The 7475-nt window shown below is 43.7% G+C and overlaps 1 pseudogene; it reads right to left on the reverse strand.

Annotated features, from left to right (window-relative positions):
• Nucleotides 1-3258: 3258 nt before the first annotated feature.
• Nucleotides 3259-3477, reverse strand: LOC101971860 (SS18-like protein 2 pseudogene; annotated as a pseudogene).
• Between the last annotated feature and the right edge of the window lie 3998 nt (nt 3478-7475).

Consider the following 7475-nt stretch of genomic DNA (forward strand, 5'->3'; position numbering starts at 1 on the left):
AAGGTAAAGGGAACAACGAGAGTGACCAAAGCAACAGGACAGGGGAAGAAGCAGCTAAGTCAAAGAAAACATGAAACTGGGCCAACTGAGCAGCTCTGGAACCAGAGTTTGCACTGGGGTCCAAAGTGTGTGTCAGGAAGCAGATGAAAGGCAGGGGCAGGGCCGGGGGAGTTAGAAATACAAGGAAATGTGGATAATACCAAGCCTCGGCTCAGAGCAGTGCTAGGGGCTAGATCCTGGCCCTGGGAGTGAAGGAGAGTCAAGTGAGGGTTTTAAAGTCATGGGGAACCAAAGAAGGGCTTGGTCCTCGTAGCGACTGTCAGACGTTGGTGCTGTAGACTCCACATGAACTTAGAAGTGTGTAGTCACTTTCTGGAAGGAGCCAACACAAACCCAAGCAATGGACAAAGGGAAGGTAGGCCTCGGGCTAAGAAAACTCCCTCCTGCAGGAGGTGTGGGGCCCAGCTGATGGAGAAGGAGAACTAGGTGAGAAGGCTGTGGAACCTTTGCCTGGGCCCTGGGCTGGTCCTGAAGGAATGAATTGTCCGCCTACTGTCGACAGGCGTCATGAAAAATATGGGATGGCAAAAGGTGAAGGGAGGAAGGGAACCAGCATCTCTCAAGGGCCTGAGAGGTGCTCTTCTCTGCTCTGAGGGCTTTATATGCAAAGGCCTTAGCTTGTGTCTCTTCAGACAACCCACTTTACAGATGAGGATCCTGAGACTGGAGAGAACAAGTAACTTGCCCAAGGACACAGGACTAAGAAGGCCGTGAGCCAGGATCCCAAGTGCCCAAGCCTTTTGCATTTTTCTTTTTTGTTTGAGGAGCAAAATCAGAAGTCTGAGTTGCTGGGAGAGGCACCAGCTCCACCTTCACACAGGGCCTTTGTGAGGTGCCTTCTCCTACATTCACTCATTGATCCTTGTCTTAGAAAGGCTTGGGGGGGGCCAAAGAAATAGTCTGGCAGTTAAAAAGTAATTTCCAGAAGTCCTCAGACTCTTGACATGCATTTCTTAAGCACCACAAAGTGAACATATGGCTCTGGATGACACGTCCCAGAAGCCTTCTTCCCAACCTCACCTTCTTCCCTCAGCACCATGAATCCACCTGTCCTCTCTCTCCTCCCAATTCCTGGAGAGAAGATTTAAAAATCCCTTGCATTTTTCCGCAGCACAGGACCCTGTTCATCTTCCTCCAACCTGGGAGACACGTGGGCCACGCAGCCTCCTAACAGTCAGGGGAAGCAGAGCGTCACGCACAAATTGATGGGTGTCGTGAGAAGAAATGCCCTCCTTAGTTTCTAGACTAAGAAACTGAAGTGGGGAATGGGAGACCAGCCCACGGTCATGCTGCAGAATTGAGGAAAATCATCATCAATTCCACCTTGAACTTCTGCATCAGTACCTTAAACTTGTGGAGCTGACACCATATAATTTACTGGTTCATTTTAGTTTGCCTTGTGTTATTCTTGCTTTGTTCTCTGGATGTTTTGCGTGCAATTGGAATAGCTTTCCTTAGCCTTGCGTTTCTGGTGTAATTATTCCACCACTGTCTCCCTTAATTACGAGGCTGTTGTCTTTCAACTCTTAGGTCCACGTGTCAGTATCATTTATTCTGAGCTTCCTCCAATCCTTTTTTTTTTTTTTTTTGGAAGGAAATGGAGCACAAAAGCATAAATAAAGAAAATAGCTGTTTCATGTGCATTCCTATTGCATCCCCAACTGGATTGGGAGCACTTTGAAGACTGGTTGTGAATCTGCCTTTATTTGCTCATGGCCCTCAACACTTACAGGGGTACCTAGAGGTGTTCCACAAACCTTGTTTCACAAATACTTGAATTGACTGAGGAGGGCAGGAGCTAGCATGTATTGGCTACTCACTCCCTGCCAGATCCTCAATATTTCAAACAATATTTCAGTTCATCCATACAAGAAACAAGGTGTTAGATAGGGAGTTAGGATAAAAAGAGAGATGAGTCTCAAAGAAAATGCTCATGGGGGCTGGGGATGTGGCTCAAGCGGTAGCGCGCTCACCTGGCATGCGTGCGGCCCGGGTTCGATCCTCAGCACCACATACCAACAAAGATGTTGTGTCTGCTGAAAAACTAAAAAAAAAAAAAAAAGTATTTAAAAATTCTCTCTCTATCTATCTATTAAAAAAAAAAGAAAATGCTCATGAGCATTGAGAAGAATAAAAGTGATCAGGAAGCATTGTAATTCCTGAGCGACATGTCCTTGGCCTGGGCCCTTGTAAACTGAGGGAGATGGACAGGCGCAGGGAAAACCGGTGTAAAATCACATGGCTCCAACTTCAGTCCAGCCTTTAACTACTGACCTGCTATAAATTTTGGAGCCCCAAACAAGGAAGGGCTGCTCATTCTCTGGATAACCTGCATTCTCTACTCCCTAAATAAACCTGTCTGTGCCTTTGGCTGATAGGTGCTGACATTCTTTTCCATCACATATGCCAGGAACCCCACTGGTCCTGAATTGAGTTCCCCTTCCTCTCTGGGAACTTCGTGGACCCCTCTTTGGAGATGTTTCTTCTCTCATCTCTTTTCCCATGATATTACTATTCCTGTTTTTTTTTGTGTGTGTGTGTGTGTGATAAAGAAAATGACCCATCATTTATTATCAGGTGATACTAGATAATACTAAAGAATCACTATTAATTGTGTCGGCAACATATAACAGTAGTATTGTTACATACCTTATGGCTATTAAGTCCTTACAGTTTTTGAGGGAACCAATTATAACACTTGTTACATGGAAACATCTAGACCTTCATATTGTTCTGTTGTGGAAAAGCAAGCTTTATTTCAAAGTAAGAAAGAGAAGGGTGGTCAGGGGAAACACATTTACAAACTGGATGGGACACACAGACACTGTATCCATTTGGCCTTTAAAGGCTCAGGCAGAAGTCTCAGCAATTCCTGCTGATCCTCCAGTACCTACTCAGTTTCCCTCTACAAACTAAAACTAAAGAGTAGTCTTGAAGATGCCCTTGATGTCTTTGTCACCGGAACACACTCCCATTTCTGGAAAGAGGACACCTGGGTCTACTTTCTGGGAGATCCGATTAATTATGAAAATAAATATTTATATTGAGAATATAGTTAAGCTAGTAGCTTTCTTCACATTTTCACATTTTAAAAAGGACCACAGAGGTTTCATGTTTTTAAGCAGGTGAGTTGGTAAAGATCCTGTCTCTATTTTATAGGAGATGGATTACATTCAATTACTCCTTACAACTGAAAGATCATTCCACGGCTTTTGAAGAACTGAATGGGCTGGCATCTGCGATGGTAGTGAAATAAATGAGATGTCTATGTAACACGCGCAGGTACTGGACACACTTGTTCTGATAATCCACCATACAGCAGGTCAGCTGGTCATTCTCCTCCAGAAGCTGCTGGATCCTCTCTTGATTGACTTCTGCCTTGCCCCTCATCCAGTCAGGTACAAAGCCCACCAACATCGCGCGGATGCCCAGGTCTGCACCCTGCCTCAGAAAAAGATGCCCACCGTGGTGCAGCCAGACCTCCTGTTTTATTATGTTCCCAGTTTGCTAGAGGTCTTCCCAGTTTTAGCACTTGAAGTCCTGGATCCCAGGCCAACCCAAGCTGGCTGCTCACTGTACATTTCAGAGATGAGGCCACTGAGTCTCAAAGAGACTTCTCCAACTTGAGGACTTGGATTCAGACCCAAGTCTGTCTAGAGTGTGGGATTATTAATAGGAGAGATTGGAGTAGGGAGAATAAGGAAGTAGAATTGTCCAGGGCACCTGGTAAAAGGCTCTGGCATATCCCAAATACAGTTGCAGTACAAAGAGAAAAGAAAGGCCTGTGGAAAAGACTGGGATGGTTCCAGAGCTGTAGCTGGCAGGCCCAGAGCAGGTTTGAGGACTAATCCAGGGGGATAGTGCCCCAACAAGCAGCCAAACTCCAGAGGAGTCTTCTCACTCCAGACGGGCCCTCCCGAACCTCTGGCTGCGCCACCCACGGTGTGTCCGCCCACTGATGATGGTATATGTCAAACTTGATTCAAGCTGACTACATCCGAAGACACTCAATTTTCCATTTACAGAGTAACAAATGAGTAATTCGGACCTGATCGTTGCTCCCTGCTTACTACTCACATGTCAAATATTTATAGAAACTCGTACAGCACTAAGTCCACAGCTGATGATAGGGCGGCCATTGGCTCCCCCTGGCCATCCTGCTTCCCTCTGGCAGAGAATCCCTCAGGCTTGAAGGAGGCCAGCTGAAGGCTCGACACTGCGTGAGAAAGATCTCGCTCCTTGCCTGCAACAAAGAAATGCTTTCAGGGGCTCTCTAGGTATCTTGCCGCTCCTTCATTTTTGCCTCTTCCAGTTCTCTACTTCTGAATCTCTAAGTCTCTCACACACAAAGAATGGGGCCCCGTGGTCCCAAAGACCTGAAAGATGTGACTTCCACCCTTGTCCCCAGCACAGCTTTTGACATTTCCAGACAATAGGATCATCTACTCGATGGCTTTCCTCAGGCTCAGGGATATCCAGGGCTGACCGTGTTGGGGCCTGGAGTTCAGTTGATCCCAGGTTCAGGGAGCTCTCCTCCCGGCCGTGCGTGGAGCCTGGACTCAATTGCTCATGGGATATCAAGCTACTTACAGATTTAAAGGCACTTATGAAACAAGAAATATACACACCACTCTGATGGTTTATGTTGCTGGTGTGATTAAAAACCAATGTTAGGTCCTCCAAATGACCCAGGATGGTAATCATACGGAGCCACACAAGGACATGCTCACCAGTCATCAATTCAGCAAAATATTTCAACAAAATCCCAGGGTAAACTAATTTATTATGGCCCTATGTGGAAAACACCAGAGAATTCATATTCCTGCAATTGTTTGTGATCCAATATGTTTTTCCAGATTCCTTTTTTAAAACTTTCTTATCCAAACACACACACACAAAAAAAAATTTAAATGATCCAGGATATCTTATACACTCCTGGGTTTATTAGGTAAACAATCCTGTGATTCTCCATCTCAAGCTATAGCAGGTGCTGATTCTTACAGTCTACAGCTGCTTTGACAGACTTCCATAAATCAGATTTATCTACAGTCATATAATTCTGATTACATTTATATTTCTTATTGTAAGTGAAATTAAGATCAAGTGAAAGCTTACAGTTTTTAAAAGTGCTGGCTGAGCTCCCCTGATTCAGGAAGAATGAACTCTCACCTCACATTGCTTTGATTTGTAACTCTTTCCGCAGTCAGAGCTCTAAAAGCCAATTTATGGGTCTGGATTTGAGAGTTTGCTCCTTTTAATTAGGTATATAAATTCCCCTACCTCGTTTTCCATTACAGCCATGTGTGGGCCCAACCTTGCTCTCCTGAAGTACACAATTCATCATGCATTGACTAGCAGTAAATCCATCCTGGGAGAGTTATCAGGTGGCCACGATCTATCCAAGGTGCTCAGAGATCAATGTTTCGAATACTCTCTAATGTGGATAAAAGAAACTTAGCCAATAATTTTTTTCACATTAGGTTAGATTTACTGTAGGCAACATGATATTATCACGAGCTGCCAATAAGATTTTTTAAACATTATAAATGATCCAGAGAGAAAAAAAAAAAGATACTAACAAAGAAACTAAGTGTGGTGTAGAAGGTAAGAGGAGGTTGTTTGGTAATATTCCTTACCTATAACCCATTGGAGAGTTCTACTAGCTTCTCCAGGTTGATTTCTTTGTTTTATTTCATTAAGGCCAGAAGATTAGCTTTTAAAGTTTCTGGTTTTTAGAACAATTCCTTCAAGAAGTTATGGGTTGCTAGGACCATCTAGAACTTCCACAAAATAAGCCCCTGAGGAGCTGCCGGTGGAACTGGATTAACAACAGGTACAGGCTGAAAGAGAATGTGCATAAGAGACAAGCTTCCTTCTGGGAAAATGAATGGTTTTAGTGCTTACAGAAAAGGAAAAAAAAATTTTACAAGAAGAATTTTACTCTCTCAAATAATCTGTATTTATCCCCAGGAGTTCTGTGGGGAAGGAGAATTGGCCCAACACATAAAGATGGAATTCCTCCTTTCATCCTGTTAGCCAGTTTTACATCCTCTCCAAATGACCAAAGCTGTCTCAAGGTCATGAGCAGTTGATCACAAAGCAAGAAATTATTCCTTTTTTGCTTTGTTTTGTTTTTCAAGACGGGGGGTCTCACAATGTTTCCCCGGCTGCTCTTGAACTCTTGAGCTCAAGTGATTCTCTTATCTCAGCCTCCCAAGTAGCTGGGACCACAGGTGTTTGCCTCCGTGCCCAGTTAGGAAGTGATTCTTGAGGACTGAGCCTCAGCGATTCTGAGGTCTAGAGGGAAAAGAGTCAATAGTGGTATAAAATGCAAAGGGAACATTGAATGGCCCCAAATTTTCCATTCAACTTTCAAAGAGAACATTTCTCATAACGCCTGTCACTCAGATTCACAACTCAACATTGAACCCCAAAGTCTGTAAATTATTGGCCCTTCAAAGTCAAGTTCTATTGGTTTTAACTTAGAACCTGGTGGTAATTGATGCCAAGATTCTGGGCTCATGGAGAAGAACACAGCCTAGCTGTGCATGCTGGAAATCAGGGGGATTTACATGGCTCAGCACATGCAATGAATGAATGAAAACTGTTTCAAGGGAATAGGAAGGTGGAGGGCAACCATTGTTATTGAAGACCTGCTGTGCCAGGTGCTTTACATGTGTGCTTCCTTCTAATCTCAGCATAAATGTGATTTGTTCCAAAGAAAATAGACAAAAATGGGAAGGGGAGGTCTTTCTACAGGCCAGCAGAGGTTTTTAAAATATGACATGCAAACATAAATATGTGATTACCAACCTGTCTGCTTTGCACATAACTGGATCCCTAGAGTTTGTACGGAGCCACACACGTAGTAGGTGTTCAACATTAATTCTTTTGAATGATGCATGTTTCCTCCTTCAGAAAAACAAAATGCCATATTATATAATTTAAAATTGTTAAATATCTTAATAAAAGAATTAAAACTGGCAATTTTAGCTGCGGATATAACTCAGAGGTAGAGCACTTGTCTGCCATATGCAAGGCCCTGGGTTCAATCTTGAGTGCCAAAGAAACAAAGAGGAAAATGGAAAATCTGAACAAGGGTTTTCAATATCCAAACCTTGGCCATCCCTTCCGAGTGGCTGAGACTAGACTGCTCGAAAACTACCTTCTTAGTTTTAGAAATAGTAGTTTTAGAAATCTAGCCAAGCATAGTGGTGCAGGCCTGTCCCAGTGATTCAGAGGCTGAGGCAGGAGGATCAAGTTCAAGGGCAGCCTGGACAACTTAGTGAGACCCATCTCAAAATAAAACATAAAAAGGGCCAAGCATGTAGCTCAGTGGGTAGAGCATGTCCCTGGATTCAATCCCCAGTAATGGAAAAAAAAAAAAAAAAAGGCCCTAGATGCAGTTTAAAAAT

This window comes from Ictidomys tridecemlineatus, chromosome 11, assembly GCF_052094955.1.
Source record: "Ictidomys tridecemlineatus isolate mIctTri1 chromosome 11, mIctTri1.hap1, whole genome shotgun sequence".
Classification (NCBI taxonomy): Eukaryota; Metazoa; Chordata; class Mammalia; order Rodentia; family Sciuridae; genus Ictidomys; species Ictidomys tridecemlineatus.